General features: G+C 37.7%; 1 protein-coding gene across 3 annotated transcripts in view; it reads left to right on the top strand.

Moving 5' to 3' along the window:
• Positions 1-3,845: 3,845 nt before the first annotated feature.
• LOC103154932 (SERTA domain-containing protein 2-like) overlaps positions 3,846-25,126 on the top strand; it is a 32,565-nt gene continuing 11,284 nt past the window's right edge. Inside the window, exons 1-3 of one of the 3 annotated variants that reach the window (XM_016663172.1) lie at positions 3,961-4,044; positions 21,334-21,515; positions 22,161-22,254. The gene's annotated coding sequence lies outside the window, so the exon portion shown is untranslated. Of the gene's footprint in view, positions 4,045-21,333; positions 21,516-22,160; positions 22,255-25,126 lie in introns of all 3 variants that reach the window. The other 2 variants (XM_007576398.2, XM_007576402.2) reach the window with 2 other exon arrangements.

The following is a 25,126-nucleotide window of genomic DNA, read 5'->3' on the forward strand; positions in this document are numbered from 1 at the left end:
TTCTTGAGTAGAATTTCTGGATTTTCTAACCACTGATTGAAAAACAAGCATGTTATAAAATTCACCATAAACAGACACACACATGCAGTTTTTGTTAAAGTTTCATAAGTTTTTTATTGAAAGAAACTGATTTGGAAACATTTTCTCATGCCTGATTTTTTATTTATTTATTTGTTACTTATATGAATTATTGTCATTTTTGTTCCTAAGATACCAAAATTTCCACTTAACTTTATATTTTGGTCTGTCTGATGATGTTTTTTTTTTATATTAAATGATTGATAATTTGATAAATTTCTTAGGTGGCTACTTTTTATTTTTACTTGAGTAAAAATATGTTGAAGAATACTCTTATTTTTGTGTCATTTGCCCCTGAATATTTGCTAAAACTGTCACCGTGTTCTGATGGGATATAAGACAGATAATTTGCGAAAAGCTACTCTAATGAAATGCACAGCTCCTGGCTGAAATCAACCAATCAGAGCCAGGAGACGGGTCTTAGTGCTCTCAATCATCCACATGTACTTGCTAAATATGCTAATGGAGGAGAAAAAACTTACCATGACAATAAAACCGCTTATCCACCATCATTGGTGGCTATGCTAACTAGCTTAGTTATTCAGAACGTGCTAGCTGCAGAGAACGCCACACATAGAGTGATTGACAGCGCTAAAACCCGCCTCCTGACTCTGATTGGTTATTTCTAGTTAGTTCTGGGAGAAAGCAAAAGAGCTAAAAAAATTTTCACAGATTATGTTTTATATTGGGACATAGTGACAATTTCAGCAAATATGTAGAAATGTAATTTTTTTTAGTAAAAGTTAGATTATGCAGAATTGATATTTTGACTTTTATAACTTCTATTTTATGTCTTCCTTATAATCACAAACTGATTTTATTAAATTGATGGACATTAGCATATGTATTGGCTGATGTTCGCCTTGTTACATATCAGTATCGGTCCGATTCAGGAGGCTAAAATCGACAAATATATATATTTTTTTAAATTTAAATTTATCTGATATTTTGCTTGCATTCATTTATTTATTTCTCTCCTGTATTTTGCTTATCTTCTAGTCTTTTTCTGAAGGAAACAATGAATAACCTGTTGCGGTTTTAGATGTAGTTTCAATCATTCACCACACGAGGGCGCAGCAGGACAAACCATGAAAATGTGAGCCTAGGAGAGGAAGCAATACAAAGTATTCCCTCTAGTAAACCGTAAAAACTGGGTTAGATGTTAAATACACGCAGGATAAAAAGAATAATCTTAGGTGGGTTCAATCACCGAGTTTTTAAACCTTTAAGAGAAAATAAATGAATTCGGAAAACAGTTGTTTGGCGGAACTTCTGTTGCAGTTCCCATGTCTAACACTAGAGGGCAGAGCAATTCAGAACTCGTCAATTTCAGCAGCCTCATATAATTTAATAAAATAATTTGCATTTCTCAAGCTTTATGTTAAAATATAATCTAAATAGATAAAATAAGTTATATGAGTTAACTAAATTGTCATTTTAATCACTTTAAAGTCGATTACTATTAATAATAATACCTGTTATAGAAATATAGACTTGTTTAAAGTTGATAGTTGAAAATTTACACAAATTATCTTCTACTTTATTCAGCCATCAAAAACTTTATGAGATTTGAATATTTTACTCTGAATGTAGGTGAAATTGATTGAATTAATTCAAATTGTTTGATTTTTCTTGTATAGATTACACTTTTTAGTGTACGTCTTATTTTTTCTGTACACTAATACTAGTAAATATTAAGTACTAGCACCAAGTAACTGATCAAAACATAAGTAATTTAATATTTAAAAATTAAATCATCAAATGGACCAAAATATAAAGCTATGTGGAAATTTTGATAATTTAAAGACAGAAATGAAAAATATTTAATATAAATATCATTACAAAATGAAGAAATCAGGAAGAAATTAATATTTCTCCAATTTGATTTAGTATAAATATAAATAAAAAACTATAATCAAGCTTGTTCTTCATACAGTGAAGTTACTCATCAGAAATTTTACTCACACAACAGTAGCAACACTTCAAAATAAATTTACTCAAGTAAAAGTAAAAAGTAGTAGTAAAAATACAAATAACATTACATTTCCCCCCAAAAACCTTACTTTAGTAAGTGTAATTGAGTAAATGTAACCAATTACTACCCGAATCTGGTCATCATACGTCTTGTAATCTGTATCTAATTTGCTAATATGACCATAAAGGATTTCCCCAGAATGACGGTTATTCTTTCAGATTTTATCTGAATTTACAAATTTAGCTGCTACTTCTTTATTATATCTATATTTCTAACGATGTATTTATTTATTTACTCGTTTCTTGTATTTTAAAATTAATCTTTCATGTTTACTATGCATTTTTTCAGAGTACGTCTCTCTCTTAATAGGCATGGCTTCCGGACAGCGGCCCCCGTGGCCCCCCACGCTCCCACGCACAGAGGAAGAGGAACCGTGCGGTGGGCTGCGTGACTGCTCACCACTGTGCACGCTTCCGCGCAGCCGCTATTGGCTGCCCCCGTGTTGTGTGGGCGGGACACGAAACTCTGAGTCAGCTGTGACTCACCGCACAACACGTCTGTCACCGTTGAGACGAGCTGATGCGTTCAAGGACAGTGGGAATAAATATATACCTTGAACTCAGCACGGTGCCGGTGTCCCAATAGATTCTATTTACAAAAACTTTAGCAAAAGTTTTGCTTACAAGGCTTATGCATCAATATGTCTGAAACCTTGATCAGATATTTTTGGTTCATTTATCAAAATGGCATCATGTTTTAATTTTGTTTGTTTTCTTAAATGCCAATTGACTTCTGCATCTTTTGTAGCTTTGCGTGAACATCTTACCTCTTGCATCTGTTAAATGTAAAATAATTGACTAATACAATGTTATTTAGATGGTTTTTTCGCTTTAATCCCCAATAGTGAAACTTTATTAACTCTCAATTCTTCCATTATTCTGAGAAAACAGTTAAATTTGACAGAATTTGACCACATTTGGAGGAAGTTAGTTTGGTCACATTTCACCAAAATGAGGCTTTCTGACTGACAATGCTAAATGAAAAGGAAAGTAAGCACTGCACATCGACTTCAACTCAATTCTACTATGGTGAAGCACGGTGGTGGCAGTGTCATGTTGCAGGGGAGTCTTTTCTACAGCAGGGTCAAGATGAGATTAAAGTCAGAATTCTGAGAAAAAGGTCAGAATTCTGAGATTAACATCTGGATTTTCAGATCAAAGTCAGAATTCTGAGAGTAAACTCAGAACTTTTAGGTTTAAGTCGGAATTCTAAGGATAAAAAGTTTGAATTCTGAGATTAACGTCTGGATTCCCAGATTAAAGTCAGAAGTTTGAGGTGAAAGTTTGGACTCTGAGATTAAAGTCCCAATTTTTAGGTTAAAGTCAGAATTATGAGGGGGAAAAAAAGTCAGAATTCTGAGATTAAACTCAGAATTCTTAGATTTATGTCAGAATTGTAAGAAAACGTCAAAATTCTGAGATGAATGTCCAAATTTTTAGATGAAAATCTGAATTTTGAGATTAAAGTCAGAATTTTTAGATTATAATCACAATTCAAGTCACTATTTCTTTTTACTTGTGCATAATTTTTTAACTTCTCTGTCTATAAATAACAGATAAATCATGAAGTGAACTCTGCTTTTGTAAATATTAGATGTTTGCTACGTGATATAATCGAAAACAATATTCTGTTTAGGCCCCTGAAGCCGTCGGACCGGCTCTACCAAATAATCTAAAAATAACTTTCTGAGTCGCTGACAGTGCAGGGAGCTCCCATTTTCTCCTCGATTGCGCGGTGCTTGAACGCACCACCAGCCTGGCTGATGTTACTTCGCCCAGGCTGGGTTTCCACAGCGGGCTTTGGGTCTTCAGGTACGGCAGCCAGCAGACCTCTCGGCGCCGGACGGAGTGGATTTCCTCCCTGAACACATTTTATTTCTCCCCCTCTGTGTTCCGGTTCGGTCACCGTGCTGGACGTGTCTCCCACGGAGGGTGAGTGTCTCAAAGTGCGGGTTTGAACTCTGCGGGATTCCTGCGGTTCACTTGTCAGTCGCGGTGTCTCCCGGGACATTTCCGTGTCAAAAACACGTTTGTTGTAACGTGTCTCGGTTGATTGGTGTTGACTGACTGGGACGTTTCCGTCAGCCGAGTGGAAAAGCGCTGCGTGGAATTCCCGTTACGTCGCCGCGGTGCTGTCACTCGTCAAAAAACCGGCGTGGCGCCAAATGTGCGCCGGAAAAAAATAGGAATTAAGCGGAATTTATTCACCGGTTTGAGGTGAAATAGGAAAAGTTGAGTAAATTGACCAGTTGAATGTGAGTTGATTGAGATTTTACAGTCGGATTAATTTGGTTTAATTTGGTAAACGATGAAACAGTTTGAATTTCACAGAAACTTTGACCACAGTGATAGATCAGATTTAAATAGCTAAAATTTTCTAATCACACAGATAAAAAGAGACCAGATTTGATTATTTTCCTCGTGTTTGAAAACTGATTTTAGTTTCTGGTTATCTGTCTTGAAAAGTTTGGAAAAGTCCTGGAATTTATTTGGAATCTTAAGGGAACAGGAAGCAGAGGAAAAGAATATTTTAGTTCCTGAATCTCAGATTCGCTGTAAAAAATAATTAAAATGAAGTTGATTCAACAAGGAGGTTTTTTACAGTGGCTGTTAAAGAAGAGATGCTTATAGAAATCCATCCATGTTTCTATCCGTCCATCCATGTTTCTATCCGTCCATCCATCTTTCTATCCATCCATCCATCCATCATCCAACCATCCATGTTTCTATCCATCCATCCATCCATCCATCCATCCATCCATCATGGATTTCTGCCGTTGCTGCAGCTTCGTTATGCAACAGTTTCTCCTAAAGCTCATTGTGTCTCCTGATGGGGAGCTGCACTGAGACTTGTTGCTCCTGCTGAACACGTGTGTGTGTGTGTGTGTGCATTTGTTTGTAATACCTTGTGGGGACGATTTTCCTGACATATACTACATTGTGGGGACCAATCGCTCCTCGTGGGGACCGGAGCCTGGTCCCCACGAGGGGAAACCCTGTTTTTGGGTCAGGGGTCAGATTTAGGGCTAAGGTATGAATTGAGTTTTGGTTAGCGTTAGGGTTAGGTATGTGATGGTTAGGGTTAGGAAAAGGGTAAAGGTAAGGTTTAGGCTGTAGAAATGAATGGAAGTCAATGGAAAGTCCCCACAAAGATAGCAACACAAACATGGGTGTGTGTACGTGTGTGTGGTGTGTGTTTGCTTTGATTGCCATCAGTTTTAAACATTCACACACACATATGCAACAACCTGATCATCTTCATGCGTCTCTCTGTGTGTGGGCCGCCTGGCAACCCGTGCAGGCCGCAGCAGATAGACGCCGCGCTGATGAACCTTTGTCAGTGGGATTACAGGAGCAACCTTGCTTCTAATTTAGCCTTTAATCCAGATTAAGGTGCTGCAGGTCCTCCCTGCTTCCTGCTCAGACTTCCCTCTGGCAGGCAAAATCAGCATCCGCCTCGCATTTAAACGCAAACAACCCAGAACCTGGACGCATGAAACAACCTGGTGGAATGTACATAAAATAGGGAAGGCCGTTAATGCCAAAAATGAATATCACAAATATATATATTTTAAGTACAGTAATTCACATTTTATGCTTTAAAAAAGTTTTTTTAAATTGGATTTGGCCAAAAAAATTACTTCAAAACTGCTTTTGCTACTTTTATTTATAAACAGTCATCAGATTAAAAATAGATTTGTATATAAACACAAAATCACCCATTATGTTTAGTGTGTCAAAGAAAATATAAAATAGATAAATCTAAATGTAAGCTCATTTTGGCCAACAAAAAATAGTCTCAAATCAACTACCAAGAGTATATAAAAATAAAAACAGAATATTCACAAGGAAAAGTGTTCCCCTCTTTTGTTCTTTTAAAGAACTGAAACATTATGCTCAAAACTAGGACTCTTGTTTTCATATAAAAGGAAATCTTCCTTTTAAAATATCCTCAGCACTCAACACCAAAATATGTCACATAAAAACAACTTGCAAAAAGTAAAAGCTGTTCATCACCATGAGAGAGTGTGAAAATATTTGCAACTTTGAAAACAAGTTTCTTGAAAAAGCTGCAGCAAAATCAGTCAAAGATCACAAAAAGACGTAAATTTATGAAGGGATTCATTTAAATAAAACGGACGCATGTTAATCTTGATAAATCAGGAAATGGTGACAAGAATAAATGCTGTTCTGTCCTACCATCACAGAGGTAAATATCTGGTTCTGTGCCTTTAGCCCAGTGCTTCTCAATTCCAGTCCTCAGGCCCCCCTGCTCTGCATGTTTTAGATGTGCCTCTACTCCAGAACAGCTGATTCAAATGATTACATGACCTTCAAGTACTGCAGAGGCCTGTTAATCACCAAAATATTGAATCCAGGTGTGTGGCAGAAGGGAAACATCTAAAACATGCAGGGCAGGGGGGCGTGAGGACCGGAATTGAGAAACACTGCTTTAGCCAATCAGGTGAGACTAGAGGTGTTTTCACATCGTTCGGAGATTTGGTTTGATTTCAGACCAAAATTGCAGAATTTACCACATTTTCAGCAGCTGTAGTTCGCTTTCACACTGCAGTCTGTTAATCGAACCAAACCTTTTGAAAAAGCAGTTCCCCTCCTTGCCTGTGGTGGTGCTGCACCAAGAGCTACTAAAAGAAAATGACATAAAAACCTCTGAAGAAAACATGAGCACAACTTAATCTTCACAAAATGTAAACAAAAATGGAGTGGCGTCAGATCTTAGCCGCTGAAGGATCTTTATTTTATCTTTGGAAAACAAGCCATTTCTTCCGCTAGCGCTAATGTAACGTGTTTGTTTTGGTTGTATTTACCCAGAATGCTTTGAGCTACCACTTCAACCAAAGACCTAGTCATAGGTGGACCTGAGATTTTCTTTTTGGACCATAACAGAGTTTGATTGCATGTTCACACCTTTCCAAATGAACCACACTGTAAGCTTGATTCAATAATAAATTAAGCAATTAATCAATTATGATGATAAATTAAAATGAGCGAGATAATTTAAATTTTGCTGATTTAATATTTTCTGAAGGAAAATTTTGTTATAGTCCATTTTATTTATAATCTTGGTTGTGTGTGGTTTTCCTTTCCTTTTTATTTATTTATGTTTTTAGTTGTTTTATTTTGGATAATTAAAATTAAAGTTTATTAGTGTTTGAGAGAGCAAACATTATTAATTTAGTTGAAAATGGTCTCAAAATTACAATATTATAATTTATTTCTATAATTTCATGGGATATTAATACATTGTGACAGACCTTCCTCTTTTAAGTGTGAGATTATGCAATTTCTATACAATTTTACTTTATCTTCTGGGTTCAGCACGTCCTTAAATGCAACACAAGGTAAATTCTGGGTATTTTTGGCGTTCTGTACCCAGGACCAGTTCCGAATTTCTTTCCGACTCTTGGTCTGTTTCAGACTGTCGCCTTTTAATGCAGTTGGCATTCACTGTGGAGAATTAGACGGAGAAAGAGAGGGAGACGGAGCGTGTGGACTATAAATAGACAGTGGGAGAGTGGTTGTGATGATAGCATCGGCACTCAGTAATCCCTCAGTAAGAACGCCGTTACTCCACTGCATCTCCTCCACTCCTGCGGTGTTATCTGCTGGACCCGAACTTCTGACCTTCTGCTCGGCCTCCCAACATGCAGAACCTGCAGTAAGCTTATTAAGATGGACCTGCAGGTCAGAGGAACCCCACCCTTCTGGTCTGAATGGTCTCAGACTGGAGTAATCGCTTTAAAACTGTAGCGTGGATGAAGCTAACTGGTCTGATAGCAGGTGGAGGTGCTAATTGATTCAATTATGAGTCAAATATGATAAAAAATCAGAATAAAATATTGGAACGAAAACTAAAAAAATAATCAGTGAGGTTTATCACTGTAATTTTGCAACAGTGTGTTGATATGCATGAGGCTGTTAGTCAAAGACTCGGTAATAATCAGCTGAGCTCTGACACATCGCTTATGATCTTTGCACAATACATGTCAGATAATTCATCCATCTGTACAAAAACACTGACCTGTGGATATAACAAACCTAAAATATAACTTGAAAACATCTAAAATGGCTGACTAACCCTCAGAAAGTCAGATTTTTTTGCCTTCTCTGACTGAAGGCAAAGGAAACAAAGAGCCGTCACATTTTGTACAGATGATGCCAACTTATGGAAGAAAATAAAAGTGGACTTAGAACGGAACCTTGTGGAACACCACTGATAACTGTTGCATATTGTCTGTTTAAAAAAAACACAAGAAACATAAGTGGTTCCAAATGTTTTTTTGCATTTATGCTCTAAAAATACAATTGCTAAGGTAGTTAGAGGTATATAACAATAACTTTTGCAACAACCATGAAGGTCTTGGTCTGCAGTAGATTAATCAGCTGAGTTGAGATGCATTTCTTTATATGATTTTTCACAAAATTTATGGCATTTTTTGTAAACAAAGCACAGTGCTCTTGATATTCCAAACCTAAATTTGAACTGACTGAAAGAAACGGAAACATAAAGGTCTGTCACTCTTTGTACCCTGCAGCATGTCATACAGATGTGGTTTCAGTACGCTAACTGTCCAGCGTTGAGGACGTTTTGTGCTGCATTCAGAGATCCAGGCTAGACAGGACAAAACAAGTTCATGTCTGAGGCCCATTAACTTGGTGTACAAACATGCTGGTGTGCAGAAAAGCACATGAAGAAGTGGGATCGAATGTCGGTCAGAGCAGCGTTGGTAGAAAGAAGCCAAAGGAAAACCTGAAACATTAATAATGGATGAAGAGAAGATGGATGGATGTACATAAAGTCATTCATACGCAGGGCGAATCTTTGGGAGGATATCATGTTTCCTCCCTCTGCACAGTGACTCAGTGCTGCACTACCTGTGTAGTAGTCTGTTACATCATGTACTCTGCTGGAATACCCCCTCCCACTCATGTCTCCTAGCTGAGCATGTGCTCTGCAGCGCCTAGCATAGCGCTGTAGCTTCACTCACATTGGTACCACTATCAGTTTCTAGAGATGAGGAACTGATAAGTGTAGTAAATGCTGCATAAAGAGAAGGGAAAACATGAAATAGTTAAGTTTTTTCCCTAAACTATACATACAGTTCAAATGTATACATACACCACCACTATTGTTTGGCTAAACAAGCTTCTCCTCTTAGCGTAGCTCTAGTTGGATGTTTGAGTCTCATTGTGGCAAAGTTGGTGAAATTTAAAGGGGCACTATTATGCAAAGTTCACATCTTTCAGGTTTTGTTCTTTCATTTGCGTCTCTTCTGCTTCTAAAAACAGTCAAAGTGTTTAAAACATTAACTTGGAAATAAGTTAATGTTTTTTGGTGTATGGAAAATGAGCCGTTTCAAAAACCTGGGCACTGTGCCGTTATGTAGCAACCCAAGCAGAACTCCAGCACATTTAGTCAGTTGGAAACCACTTGCTGAATTACTGTTGGTTGTGCAGGATGCTCCACTTCTGCTTTTCAAAGATGTACGGTTGTATAATTGCGCATCTGTTTGCAGCCGTTTTCATTTTCAATGGCCAACAGCAGATCATTTTGGATTTAAAGTGTCAAGACATCTTGAAGCAGCTCATAGGCAGAACTGACCAGACTAAAATCTCCTTTTGTAAAACTTTGTGCAAAAAATGTAATGAACATATTTTGAGTAAACCATAGACTTATCCCAGCCTGTTTGAGGAAGGTTACCTTTAATAACCTGACCTGTCGATTTTGTCTGAAAATATGCTAAATATAACAAATAAGTTGCTGAATTGGTGACTATAGTTAATTGAGGAGGTAGATACGGTCGGTTTGTCATGAAAGTATCAGCCGATCTACGTAAAATTAAGGAATTTGGGGTCAATTTATTGGTGCATGCATAATTTTTAGTCATTGCCACGTTTGAAATTCCCATACGTCCATCTTAAATGTGAAGAAAAGATTGAGAAGCTTGAGGTATTTTTTAATCCTGTTACTTTAAATTCAATTCAGTTAATTTATATAGATGGATCAATTAATCACAGAGCAGAGACACAAAAACACACAGGTGAACTGATGAAGGAAAACTTACCATGTTTATGAAAGTAAAGATTTAACAGTCAGCTTGTCCTTTCAGTAGCAGCAGAACTGCAGAGATAGATGAGGATAACCTAGGTCAGTCTAGTTCAGCTGCATCAGTACTGCTGGAAGCGAAACGTCCCCGCACCACCATGCTGCCACCACCATGTTTTAGGTTTTAAACACTCGTCTTGACTCAAACGGCTCCAACTTTGCCCTCATAAGTTTGTTCAGCGTCTCAGTTTTTTTCAGAGCGCGCTCCCTTTCATCAGCTGTAAGTGTTGCTTTGGCAGCTTCAGGTTTCTCACATTAAAAATAAAGTCAGCTGAGGATAACTGTTAAATGAGTGAGAGAGAACCAACGGGCTGGCTCTGATTTGGGGATATTTGGCTTCCAGCGGCTGCATGATTATGACCTGATGATTATATACTTTGTTTCACGCTGCTGTGACGGTTTGGCAGCCATTTAACGCGCTGATATCGGTGTCAGTGGTGCAAAGCAGCATTTGGTGAGATTATTGTTTGGGTCTCCGGCTGGATGATGACGTGCGCAGCGCCGTAATTGAGCCTGGTTCTAGTTAAAACAAAAAACAAAGAACCCTGAAGGCAGCAAAAGTAGACGGTTAGTTGGTAGACCAGCACAAAGCTCATATTATCATTCTTTTTTTGAAAAACGATGATAAAATCTGAAAAGTGCGTTGTGTTTTTGCATTCAAATCCCTTCACTCTGATATTTATCAATAAAAAAGTACAATTAACTTAAGTATAAATGCAGCTTTTCTGCAAAAGCTGCAGAAGTTTGTTTGAGAACAAACAGCTTCAAGTAATACCAAGGAAGGTGAGGTAGAAAGTTCAAATCAGTTAGATTATAAAACAATTTCCAAAACATCCAAAGGAAAACTTTAATCAGAGATGCAATTAATCTGAGCAGCTTAAAAGCCAAAAATGTAAAAAAAAAACGTTAACATTTTGCAAAAAATCCTTTTTTCTACTCAAAACGCCACAAGTCACATTTTCAGCTTCACCTGGTTCAAATTCTGTAAAAAAATCTCCTAATTAGCACCTTTTGGTATTCAATTATCAATCGGTTTATACCAAAAATAATCAGCAGATCAGATTAAGTTGAGCAGAAAGGACCAAACTTTTCACATGTTGATGTTAGAAGTTTTTTTTTAGCTCCATTTGTAACATTTCTTGCTACAAATTATCAACCTTACATTAAAAGAATGCTATGCTATTACATTTTGTTTAAGTGTTTTAGTGGAAAATCTGCAGAATGTGCCAGTTTAAAAAAAATCAATTAGTTGCAGTCCTAGCAGTGAATTATGTTAAAGTTTAGTTGTAAGATGGAAAATTGAGGATACTTTAGCAAACGTCGCATTTCAAACACCTGAAAATGACAGAAGATGCTTCCATCCTGGTTTCTGCAGCTTGATTTCCTACATGCATCTTTACAGAGTTAAAGAAAGCTGCATGGCTGCACGTAAAAACATGCATGCACCACCAACACAAACTGTGCCTTTACTGCAAGCTTTGCGCTCCAAGCCTTTTTTATATTTCTGCAGACCAACACATGTTCATACGTCTTTATTGTATGTGCAGAGAGAAGTGCGGACAAAGGGCCGGGTGTCTGGAAACGGGTGCGGGGAGGCGGATGAAGGCTGAGGGGGAGTGGGGGGCTGATGTAAATTTGGAAGGGCAAAGGTGGGGCGGGGGTAGGGGTATGTGTGTAGATCTGCATATCTGTCTGTGAATGACTGAGAGCATGCAGAAACTCATCTGCTTGCGAACCTGTGTGTGTGTGTGTGTGTGTGTATTGCTTAGCTGTTTGTAGGCTTGTGTGTGCTCTTTTGTTTTGCTGTGAGTTGCTGGGTGATGGGACCAGCTGGGAGGGCTGAAGCCATTCACTTCCCTTCTGCTGCCCTGAAGACAGCCAGCATGGAGGGGGAGAGAGAGAGAGGGACAGAGGAGAAAGAAGGGGAGTATCTGATGTTGGGGGATGTTTATGCATCATCAGGGAGAGATATAAAAGCGGCGAGCGTAGCCGGAGAAAACAGAAAGAGGAGTTTTGACCAGGGCTCGGAGTGAATGAAGAGATTCATGAGGGAAGGCAGGGGGAGGGAAAGTGTGTCAGACTGAATCGTGATAGAGCAGCGGAGCTGACTCAGCCAGTCTGGCCTGGTGTAGGAGGGCAGCAGCAGCAGAGGAAGTAGCAACGCTGTCTGTTAGCAAGGATAGGAGAATCTGACTCTGCGCTTATCCAAAGTAAAAAAATAAATAAAAATACTAGATTGATGCTGAAATATTTAAACAAAAGTGTAAAAATGATTCACACCAGCTCTATTTAGTCCACTTTAAGTGAAGTGTAGTTCCTTTGCCGAGATAGTCTTGTAGATTCAGTTTGATTAGGGACAAAAATGGCAACATTTGTTGCATTTTAAGCTGCTGCAGTTCGCTTTCTCACTGCATTGTGTCAAATGAGCCAAGCCATTTGAAAAATCTGTTCCCCTCCTCGCCTGTGGTGGCGCTGCGACAAGAACTACAGAAGGAAACGACATGAAAATCTCTAAAGAAGACACCAAGTGCAGCTCCTTTTTTCACAAAATGCAAATAAAATTGAGCAGAATCAGAGTTTAGTGATTGTATGATTTCGCTTGTTTTTGATTTTTTTTAAAAAAATGAGCGGTTTCTCCTGCTAGCGTTATGATGTGTTCACACCAATGCGTTTTGAGCGTCAAGCGCGTGTTGTTTACATTCAAAGTCTGTGTGGTGGCGCATTGAGCCCCTGGTGGATTTCAAGTCTCTAACACGGCGCGATTTGAACCGTTTGGAGTATTTAACGCATCAAGTGACAAATAGACCGGCGACGGAAAACAACGGCTAGAGTGATTTTGACGCGCCCTCAATGAGCCTCCTCATAGACACATGTAAATCAGACACGCCTGACGCTCAAAATGCTTTTGGTGTGAACGCATTATAGTGCATCTGCGTTCAAAGTGCACACACGACAAACTTGAAGCATCAGACACATTTTTGACATGCGTAACGTGTTTACTGTGAAAGCAATATTAAACTCTCATGTTTGTCTTGGTTGTTTTTACCCAGAATGCCCTGTGGTGTAGTCCACTTTTGGAACATTTTCTTGGTGTTCACATATGCATTCAAACCGCACCAGAGTTCAATTCAACTGAACTGAGATCTAGGTTCTTTGGCGGACGGCACACCTCAGAGTTCGATTACGCATTCACACATCCCCAAACACTCAAACCTTTACTATTTTTTTTTCCACATTTGAGTTTTTCTTACAATTTATTGTATCAGGGTCTCTAATTTTAAATATCTCCAATATAAAACACTGTAGAAGTGTAAAAATTAGCATGTGTGGACAACAAAAAGTTCTGCCTTAAACAGAATAAGAAATATTTTGATTTAATGTTTAATTTTTACATAGCGACTGTTAGTTTGAGACATTTTCCTTGCCTTTTATGACTCCGCCCCTCTGCTCCACAGAAATGGAGGGAATCGTCATAGCAACCAGTTTTCACAGTTTTCTGAGAAGAAGGTTGTTTTTTTTTTTATTAAAGTGAGCTCCTACTATTTATTAGATCTAACTGAAGGAAGTTAGCGGCTTCTTCTGAAATTTTGCCATTTTTTTCTCTCTTTCAGTTTGACTGTTCGTAGTGCAGGTGTTCACATCACTTCTAGAAGAAAATAGTGATTTCAGGAGTTACTTATAGCACAGGAAATATTAGTATGACGCAGTGCTTTCTGCTGCAGTGAGAATTTAAATGCAGAAAAACGAATTCAGTATATTATTAAATTGTAAATATGAAAAATATCTACTTACAGTAAAGATAGAAAGGAGATTCATTGTTTTAAGATGGTTGTGGTTTAGATCATTCTACATGATATTTTCTGTGTTCTGTTCCATTTTTGTTTGGCATTTTTAATGCAAAAAAAGTACTAAATTGCTCTTTTGTGACTCACGAACATAAATCTTGAAAAGAGTTTTCTTGAGTGTGGAAAAACTTTAGAAAAAAAAGAAAAGAAGAGGGTAAACAACCGGTTAATCTCTAAAGTTGAATCGCTGCTGCTTCCTTTTGCTCCATGACTTCTGAGTCGGCTTGCTTTCTGTCGATGATTAATGACCTTCCTGTTTTGGCCTACAGTGTCTCCATGCACACAGTTTTCACTGCACTTTGGGTTGACTTGTGCTTTAAAAAAAAAAATCCCAAAAAAACTGCAGGATTTATTGCTGAAGGCATCAAAGATGTGTGTGGGTGAGGAATGCACGCATGAAATTACACTAAAACAAGTCTGAAATGGGCAGTAAATCTGAATATATTTACTATTACTACTGATGTTTATCCTCACTTCCAGTATTACTTGCGTCACTAGTGTTTTCTTATAACATTACCTCAAATATTCAGCGCAGAACTAAAAGTTTGTGTTGAGTTTTTGGCGCAGTAGACAGAGGGATCTATTTTCTATTTACTGCAGAGCTGATGGTGACTTGTTGGACTGGAATGTGTCTCACCAACCAGTTTTCAACCAACCAGTTAACCCTTTTCACACAAGTCAACCCTAAATCCAGTAAAACAAAAACACTTCACTCTTGTTCCTAATGTGTCTGCGCTGAAAGTCGAGAAAACATTTATCTCCAGCTAAATAATTCATGATCTTAAAAGATTTTTGATGCATTAGTTGTGGCTCAATTTGACATTTGCACTCTGATTAATTAATCTGATGAGAAAACAACAATTCATCTGGGAGGTTTATGGAAAAACAATGAGGGTGAAAAGGACAGACTGAGCAAGGGAAAGAAAGAGAAAGAAAACAGCTTCTTTCCTGTAAGTCACCTGACACTGTAGGCGTCCAGCCCGTCATGAATAAACACATCTCCCTCCCTTTTTTTTTCTGTTTCTGTGTCTCTCTGTTTAACTTTTGCTCTCATTTTCTTAGGCTCAACTCCCAATCTTAAAAGTTAAAAATGTTTTGCACTAAGACTCTTTAGTCATTTATGTTTAGTGTATCTTATGTCCTTAAATATACAGGTGTTGTGTGCACAAATTCAAAGAAAAGAAGTCAAATATGCATATTTGCAGTTATGCAGTTATGTTGTTTCAGACGTTTTGTAAGCCAACCTCAAGGCAAAGAGGTTTTCTTGGTGCGATTCCCTCAACGTCTTTTTCGCATGGCGTGGTGTTTACTTCCTCGTGGATATGAAGTTTTGTTCATCACTCCATTTGTCTGTACAGTTGAATCGCTGCCATTCATCCTTTCCTCTCCATAAGATGAATTTAAAGTGACCAATTAACCAAACATGCATGTTTTAAAAGTTGGAGAAAACCAAGATATCCACGCAAAACCATTGCAGGTGTGTAGGATAGCATGTTAATGCCACGCAGAGGGGACAAAGATTTTTACTCAGGACTTTCTCAATGGGATGTAGTCGTAGGTTTGAACAACAAACTAATATTTATTGTGGTAGACATATGGCCAATATCAATAGGATGCATTGAATAGAATATCCAATAATTCTGATACAGAAATGCACAGCATTCTGGGGGATGTAGGCAAAGGAGAAGCTTTAGCCGCTCAGCCTTTGGCATGAGGTACAACAACTTTTAATTTCCTTTTGTGATCAACTATTTTTAAATTTGAGTTTGAATTTGAACATGTATCAACCACCTCACTCTCTTCTTGGTTACCTAGCAACTCATTCATTCTTTGGTTACCTAGCAACGGCCTGTTGAGTAACTGCCGCAGCAGAAGTTTAAGGTTTTGCCACCATTGCCTCAAAACCGCTTAACAATAAACAACAACAGTGTGAAGAGAAAGCTGTGGATAAAACAGGAAACGCAAATAGTTTGGTAGCATTTCAGATAATTAAAACAAAAAATATACAAAATTATGGATATCGACTGATACGAAATGCTTCTGTCGTGATATGGTTTTCAACCATATTATCGTATGAATTTCTCTTCCACTATTAAACACAAATATCTAGTTTATTGATGAAGTAATGATCTACATCGGGGTAATTAAAGACAACTTTCTGATGCCACCTTCTTTAGCAATGCTGTCACGATACAAATTATACAATAACAAACATTGTCATTTATTATTGCTATAAATGACAATGTATATTTTAAGACCATTTTGAACTGATAAAATAATAATGGCATATTAATGCAAGTTCACCCCCTCAAAATTAAAAAAAAACTTTAATTTGTGAAGAACATTTAACACCTTAACTGGAAAATATTTTAAATATTCAAAAATAAATAAACACAACAACAATTATTAAAATGGATTAGGAAGTTTTTGTATCCAAAATTATGTTTCCAAACATAAATCATTCAGCCAAGTCAGGGAAAACAGGCAAAAGTTGCAACTACTTCATAAATGTTTTCAAAATTATGACTTTTCAGTTTCTTTAAAGTGGAGCATCTCTTTAGTGATTGTTGTCCAGGTGGAATTGCAATTAATTGATTTAACTAGCTCTAATTTACTTTTCCACATTTATTCTACACCCATTTTTAAAAGTTCATCTTTAACAGGAAGAATGAATGACGGTGCATTTTGTACATATGTGTATGGAACACCAACAGGCTTTTGTTAGCTTTGTTTTTACACAGTCATATCAGAAATATTTGCTGTAAATGAAGAGCGAATCATGGATATTTCATATAATTAATAAACCTTCCACTGGGGGAGTTTGTGACTGAGGCAACAGCTGCGCATGGGGCAGACGGGGAAAAGATGGACACCAATAAACAGACTGGTAAAGAGACAAAAGGAGAGAATAGGAGGAGGTAGAGACAAAGGGAGAGGGACAGAGAATGGGAAAGAAAGCAGCTGGGTGTTTTTTGGCTTCCCCTCCCTGCACCCTCCCACCCGTCTTCCTCTCCACGTTGGCCCTCTGCGCCACGCCCAAGTCCGGCGGTGTTAATATTCTCGCCACACACCCTCAAGTCTCCCAGTGCATGTAGATGTCTCTTTCTGCTTTAACTTTTATAGATTTTAAAGGGTTCCACTGTGCAGAAAACTCAAAGACGTTTAGGAATCTTCTACTAACGATTCGGTTCTGATTTTTGGGGCAACAATTCGATTCAAAACGATTATTCAATCTATCAGAGTACAAAGGATCCTCATAATGTGCTCCAGGCATTTTTTCAATAAATTGAGAAATTAAAGTGCCTTTTTCACATTTATTATGTTAAAATTATTTGATAAAATTGATTTATTGCAGTTATAGGTGCAGCTAATGATTACCTGATTACCTCATGCTATAATGTTATTCCATTATCAAAACCATACCTGGAGTGTTGATTTGGTTCTTTCATGCATGTTTGAGAAATCGTTTAATCTCCACGGCAACCACTGAGCCGTGCAAAACACCTGGTTGGACGTAGCTCCGGCTTCGAGGCGCAGCTCCGCTTCAGAGCTGCAGTTTCTAAGCTAACGAGCTTCAGCCTCACCTAGCAGCCTTCCCTCATGACTTCCCCACTCAGCTCCTTCAGACTAGCCAGCAGCAATTAGCAAACACCTGGTGGAACTGCACGTCTCATTATAGGAGCAGCTAAAGGATTAATGTTGCGATGCCATGTTGCGATGACTTCCTGAAGGCGGAGTTTCAGAAAGAGCAGGAGTTTTTAAAGAGACAGAGGCCCAATTTGAAGGTGTTAAGTTACAAAGTCAAATTTCTTTTATGTCATATTTGATATGGATAACATCTTTATAACAACTGAAGCTAACATAGTTAGTTGATTGTGTTTGGAAAATACTGTCCCTTTAAATACAAAATGTATATATATTTTGTACAGTTTTGGGTTAATTATTTCCCTGAGTGTGTTGTTCTTTCAGCAAGCAGCCATTTTTTGAGTTGGTATGTTCCAGTTAGCGATTAACTGATTACTAAATTAATTGATGACTATTTCAATAATTGATTCATCATGATTAATCGTTTCATCTATTGCATTAATATATCCTGATTATGTTTTGAAAAAGAGCCCAGCTTGTTGCCAGTATAAATGGACCCAGAATGGTTGATGATCTAATTCAGATGACAGTCATCTACTCCAGTCCAGCACATTACCACCCGGAGGTGCAACACGGTGATGGATGGAAGCAGCGTGTAGCTTCATGCTCTGAACGGCGAGCGAGAGCAGCCACCTCACCGTGAGTCAGGTTCACACTCTCACCCTCATGAAAAGGGAAATAAAGACGGACCAAATCGGCCGCATATGCTTGATATGTCTTTGGATGAATGTATCTGAAACGTGAGTACCCGGTGTGGTAAAATGTGGCTGCTGCTCAGAGCAGGAAGTAAAAGAAGAGCAAGGAATAAATAAAGATAGATAGAGGGGGGAGAGAGGGAATCTGTCGGCGCTGCTCTCCAGTTGGTGTTGCTATGGCCCTGCCCTCCCTGCTCACTGAGCCATTTCCTGTTTTTGACCTGAAATCTTTATTTAGAGCCATCCCTCCTCGCTGCTCGGCATTCATGAGTCAACTCGGAGTCCGGAGAGATGAAGACAGACCTAAAATCAGATCTCCATTCACTCGCAGGAACACGCTCATGCAACCCAAGCGAGCCTCGCCGCACTGCAGCCGAGGGTTTCCCTGAAGCTAAACAGTTTGTTTGATGCAGATACTTGATATTCACAGCTCGAGTCAGGCCTGCAGCCGTCGCCGCCGCCGCCTCCAGCTGTGGTCATAAACTCCTCAATCTGACTGGACTTTTAGAGAAGGAAGCTCCAAAAGTGAAAGTGCACATTTCTCTCCGTCTGCTGGAAAACAACAAGCAGAAATACGCTGTGCAGAAAGTAATAATGAAGAGAATTCAACAATGCATTTCAATTTTTACACTTGCAATTAGGCCTCTCACATTAATACATTTAGCTGGATGATATATTGTCCCAGAAGTTATTGCGATAAATGATAATATTGTTGTTTTGAGACCATTTTCAAGTAACATAATGGCAAAAACACATTCTCGAAACTGAACATTTAACACTGGAACAGGAAGATATTTAAATATCCACAATAAATAAACAAAACAACAAATAAAATGAATTATGAAGTCTCTTTAAACAAAATTGTCCTTCAAAGAGAAGCTTAGTTTTGACTAAAACACTATATTGAAGACTTCTGTCTCCAGTTTTTGGAAGAAAGAGAGAAGGAAATAGGTAATAAATCATGCAAACGGAAATGATTGAGCTCATTTTAATTTATAATGCGATTAATTGATTTATCACTTACTCTGACAAGCCTACTTGTAATGTTGTGATTTGTAGACTTTGTACCTGCTCAAAACTCATAATATTTTGCATATAAATGTGTTGCAGAAAGCGCTTTTTTCAGCTTAAAGGTTTACTTTATGGCAAATTGGTTCATTCCAGGGCCATCATTCATTAGCACAGGTGTAACTGTAAAAAGAGTGTCCAGCTGAAGGTCTTTAATCATTCCAGTTAGAAGACTTATACTACAACCCAGTCCAGATAGAAGACTGGTTGCTTGTAAAACATGACCTGACAGTCGGTAGGTTCGATTTGATTAGGGACCAAAAGTTGCAACATTTGTTACATTTTCAGCTGCTGCATTTCTCTTTCACACTGCGTCAAATGAACCAAACGATTTGAAAAATCTGTTCCCCTCCTGGCCTGTGGGGGCGCTTCACCAAGAACTACTGAAGGGAACAATACAAAAACCTCTGAAGAAGACACTGAACACAACTTTCTTCACGAAATGTAAACAGAAATGGAGCGGCATCATAAAAAAAATAAATATGAATCATTTACCCAGAATGCCCTGCGCTATAGTCCACTTTCTGCTTTTGGAGCAGTCTCCATTTAATTGTGGCAATTTTTAAATTAAAAACATTTAAAAATCTTAATTTAGATTTAAAATTTGTATTCCCCATCTGTTTGAAATATAGATTTTTTTTATATTTATTTTATTTTTTATAGTGTTACGTTGTCAAATGGCCAAAATTTCCACATATACCTGAATAAACAAAGATGAAAATAAATTTATCTAGATTTATTTAATTTATTTTAGAAGCCTAGAATTATTTCAAAATTTATTTGGTTATTTTATAATCCTGAACACCAAACTGCATAGTATTATTTTCCACATTTAATATATATTAATTATTATTATATTGAAACCTAATAATTTTATTTATATGCTACTCTGTTTGTTTGGAATTTAATTTATTACAGATATAACTTTTCAATTATGTATTTATGTTGTAAGTTTTATATAAAGTCTTCAATTCTTCAATACAACACTGGATTGTACAGTAAATAAATCAATCCTGAAATGATTCTATATGCTTTTATCACATAATGAATATTTGTATTTGTTTACATTCTTTATTTTGTATTTAAAAATATTTTAAGCATGCAGATATTTATGGTTTCATGCATTCATCAGTTATGCTAACTTATTGTTTGCATTTGCAACTTTATTTAACCATCACTAATACTACTAATAAGAAAAATCTATAATTGTGGAACTGCTAGCCCCTGGAGACCATAAATCTAATAAATTCATAAATATTAGGACTTATGAATTAATTATGCAATTTATAACTACGTTAAATATTAATTCTTTTATTTTTTGGTAATTCATTAATTTAGTTTTGACACTTTGATCAAACTTTGCCAGTCAATCTGTACTGACAGAGTGAAGTTACGGAGCTTGTTGATGTGAGTGTGCGTGCCCGCGTACACGCGATTGGATGTGGGCGGGGCTAAACTCCGCTCTCGGGGCAGCTGCTCGGTTTCAGCTTCTCCTGCTGCTTTCAAGGGATCCTCGTACATTTCTCTGACTTACCTAATTAGAGCCTGACAGGCCAGAAACAAACTAAAGTAGATTAAAACATTCACGCTGTTGTTTGAGTTGAGGTATTTAGTATATAGTTAAACTAATTAGTGATTAATTGCTGCCTGTTCCTTTTCTTTCTCCGTTTTCACGAGATAAACGTTTAATGAAGCCTCTAAACAGATTGTTCTTCGTTTTTTACGTTTGATTTAAGGTGGAAAACAGCGACGTACATGGCGTTTTATTAATAATCTTCGCTTAGTTCACTTATAAATCGTTCGTGAACGCGGAAGCATTAAAAAAACGGTCTCGTTGTAGGTGAATCCGACAGGCCTTGAAGGCATCAGCGTTCCAAAGAGCGGAGGCTGTTTTCTCCTCCTATCAGCGCCATTGTGTGGCGGAGTCTCCGGGAGTGAGGACCGATTGTTTTTCTGTTGCCGACGGGACTGTTTAAATACCCCCTCATGTTTCTCTGTGGACCCCCGGCGGATCTGGATCTGGTAAGCCTCCGTTTCGATGTTTGACCCCCTTGTTTTTTTTTTTTTTTAAAGGAGCGAAGTTAAGCAACGTCGAGAGGGGGAAACACACCGGCACGAGAGCGTTAACCTATTTGTAATGAATAATAGAGACGGCGGCTGCTGGTGTTTCGGTATCAGTACAGTAAGGTGGTGGAGAAGTTTTGCTACTGTGTGTGTATCCGCTGTGGATTCCAGTTACTGACACAGGGCGGTCCTTCTGCTTCTTAGTTTAGGACTGCGGAGAAAAAGCGTCTGATAAACTTTCCACAGACCTTAAGAAAAGATAGTTGGGCTGTCCCAAAATATACTCAGTTACTGGACCTCACTTTTTTATGGCTTATTATGTGTACAGTACAATAAAAACGTCATGAAATGACCCAGTTAAGTCAGTTTAATGAGAAATGTACACAAAAACACGATTGAATTAACATTTAATTCACTTTATATCACAGTTTTATTGTCATAAATGTGTGTTTTCTGAGGGATTTTGTTACTACATACCACAACCAGGAGCTGTATTAATGGAGGGGCCTCTGTTTTGTAATCTGCACCACAACACAGCAGCCACCTCCTGGTGACAGCACCTCTTCTTCACTCCTTGTTCTTCTGCTTTTTACCCACAAGCAGGATGTAGGTCACGCAAGAGGTCTTCTTCTACTACTCCTTACTTTGTCCAGACAGGGACCCACGGGACACACATACTGTTTTGATGGGATCTGAGGTGAATAAACATGTCAGGAGTTGCTAAACAGGTGCTTCTCAGTCAATTAGAATGTAATTGAAAAGTTAGTTTTAAATGTTAAACTTGTGTAGCATTTATTTTAGATAATTTGCAGCTAAAATGTCCTCGAAAAATCTGAATATTATGTAGAATATTATGTAGAAACGATAAAGAAAAAGATTGAAAACCTCCACAAAAAACTTTGTAGTTCACAAAGAGTGCTGTATCTGATATTAATGGAAAGTTGAGTGGAAGGAAAAAGTGTTTGATAGAAGATCCACAGGCAGTTGTAAGTGGATGATGAGGGGAAATCCATTAATGAGTTTCGGGGGAGATTCACCTTAACAAATCAAATAAATCAATAACAATATATATATCGTGACAGACATGTGATCAGTATCAATACATCTTATAGAATATTCATTGAAAAGTCAAGGGAATGACTTTAGCTGCTTAACCTCTCACTGTGAACTAAGCTAGCTTAGTGGCATCAACTAACTCACTCAGCCTTTGGTTACCTAGCAACTCATGCATTCTTTGGTCACCCAGCAACGACCTGTTGAGCAACTTGTGCTGCAGCAATTTAAGGTTTTCTGCATTGTGCCTCATAACTTCTTAAAAATGGAGTGGGGTGAATAAAGCAGGAAAGATCACACCATCAGTTTGGCAATATTTGAGATATTTAAAACAAAAAAACTAATCAATAATGATCAATATCGACTGATATGAAACTTTTATATCCCGATAAGTTTTTTTTAGCCATATCGTTCAGCTCTATGTTGGTGTCAGAGGTTCGAGAGCCGCCTCTCACAGACATATCCAGGTCAAGTTTTAAATATATAGATTTATTACACAAAGAGTAATAGCGGACATTTATTGTTTGCTATAAAAGTCTGTAACCAAAAAGGAAAGAGTGTGTCTAAACAGATTCACATCTGTAAATTATTTTAAAAATCATGCACATCTTATCAAATCAAATAATGATGCACAAATATTAATATCTGTATGAGTCCTGATATTGAAGAAAATATGCTTTGCTCTGAGTGACATCATGCTTTTTAAAAATTATTTTACATCATTTAGAATTCCTTATTTTTAAATAATCTAATTATTTCTAATTTCTAAATAATATTAAGTGGATCGGTGCATCCATAGTTACTATACATAGAAAACTTAAATGTGTCACATTTAGCTGTAAGCTATTGAAGATCATCCAGGAGGTTTGTGACTTTAGTTGATTTGTTGTCTATCAGGTGGTTGCTGTAGTTTGCAAAACAAAAATTATATTTTTTGGCCCGTTAGTATTTTTGAACTGACGATTTTAGCCCAGTTGACATCAAGTTTGGACTTTGATGCATTTAAAGCTAGAAAAGTTACATGGTTCGGGTGTTGTTTGCTAAGTTTTCTTTTCTTTTTCTGTGTTCATAAAGAAATTAATTTTTATCTGTAAAGGATCGACATCAGCTAATACTAATCCTCAGATATTGGTATCGGTTTTGGACGCGAAAAAAGTGGATTGCTGCATCCCTAATTATTAATCGTAGAAAAAATGTGTCACATTTAGCTGTAAACTATTTAAGATCACCTAGATCTATTTTTTAAATTTACCACATTTGGTGACTTTATCAGGTGGCTATTGTAGATTTTAAAATTAGATTTTTTTTTTTTTTTGGCCCCTTAGTAGTTTTGAGCTGATGATTTTGTCACAAAAGTTTGGACTTTGATGAATTTAAAGCCAGAAAAGTTAAATATTTCAGGTTTAAATATTTTTTACATTTTCTGTGTTTTTAAAAAAGAAATGTTTTTCTGTATCAGATCAATATTGGCTGATACTAAACCTCAGATATTGGTATCGGTTCTGGACATGAGAAAAGTGAATCGGTGCATCCATAGTTGAGCATAGAAAAACAAAGTGTCACATTTATTTATTTTTTATTATTATTTATCAGATTTTGTGACTTTATCAGTTAATTTAGGACGCTGTTGCGTTGTGTTCAGAACAGCCACTTGCCTGCAGCTGGATCTGAACATCTGGTGCGTGGCGGGCTTGGAAGAGAGCTCAAACTCGGCGCATAAATGCTGCAGAGCCAGTTGCTGCAACGCTCCATCGCAACAGAAGACAGTGTGGCTGGGATTAGTAAATTTAGGATTAAAATCAAGGCATAAGGTGCGGTAATGAGGCGGGCGCTGGTTTCGTGTCGACGCTCGGCACCAGAATCCTGCGGCTGCTTTCTCCGTCGGAGAAGAACCCACTCATCAGCAGCAGCATGTCTGCTGACCTAAATCTGCTCTCTTCTTCTGCCTTTTATTTATAGACTTAAGAGTGAGTGCATACTGGGAGGGAGTGTGTGATCGGAGACGCTCTCCCGGACCGGAAAATTTGGGATGTGCACGAGTTCGCTTTGATTGCACATGTAGGTTTGACCTTTGGAGTGACGGCACGGTTACGTAAAAGTAATCCTCGTCGTCACCAGAACAGTAGAGTGTGTCTGTCTTGAAGGAGTTTGGTCTCTGTGGATGTGTGTGTTTTCCCAAACATTCGCTTTTAGGATCTGTTTGTCTAATGAATTAGTGCAGAGTGCAACTGCAAACAGAAAGAGAGAGGTTTTATTTCAGCCTCGTCTCTGACCTTTGCACCCCTTTGTCGGTGTCGCTGATATGGACTTTAATCAGCTACCGAAGGCTGGTTTTTCACTTTGGACCAAGGGTGTTCAATGTAGGGCTCGGGGGCCATTTGTGGCACCTGGATTGATTGTTTGTGGCCTCCTGGCTATAATTAAAGCATCATGACAATTGTTGATAGAGGGGGGAAAAAAGTCAATTTTCGATAGAAAAAATTTCCCATACTAGAAAGAAACAACAACTAATTTCT

This window comes from Poecilia formosa, unplaced genomic scaffold, assembly GCF_000485575.1.
Source record: "Poecilia formosa unplaced genomic scaffold, Poecilia_formosa-5.1.2 Scaffold406, whole genome shotgun sequence".
Classification (NCBI taxonomy): domain Eukaryota; kingdom Metazoa; phylum Chordata; class Actinopteri; order Cyprinodontiformes; family Poeciliidae; genus Poecilia; species Poecilia formosa.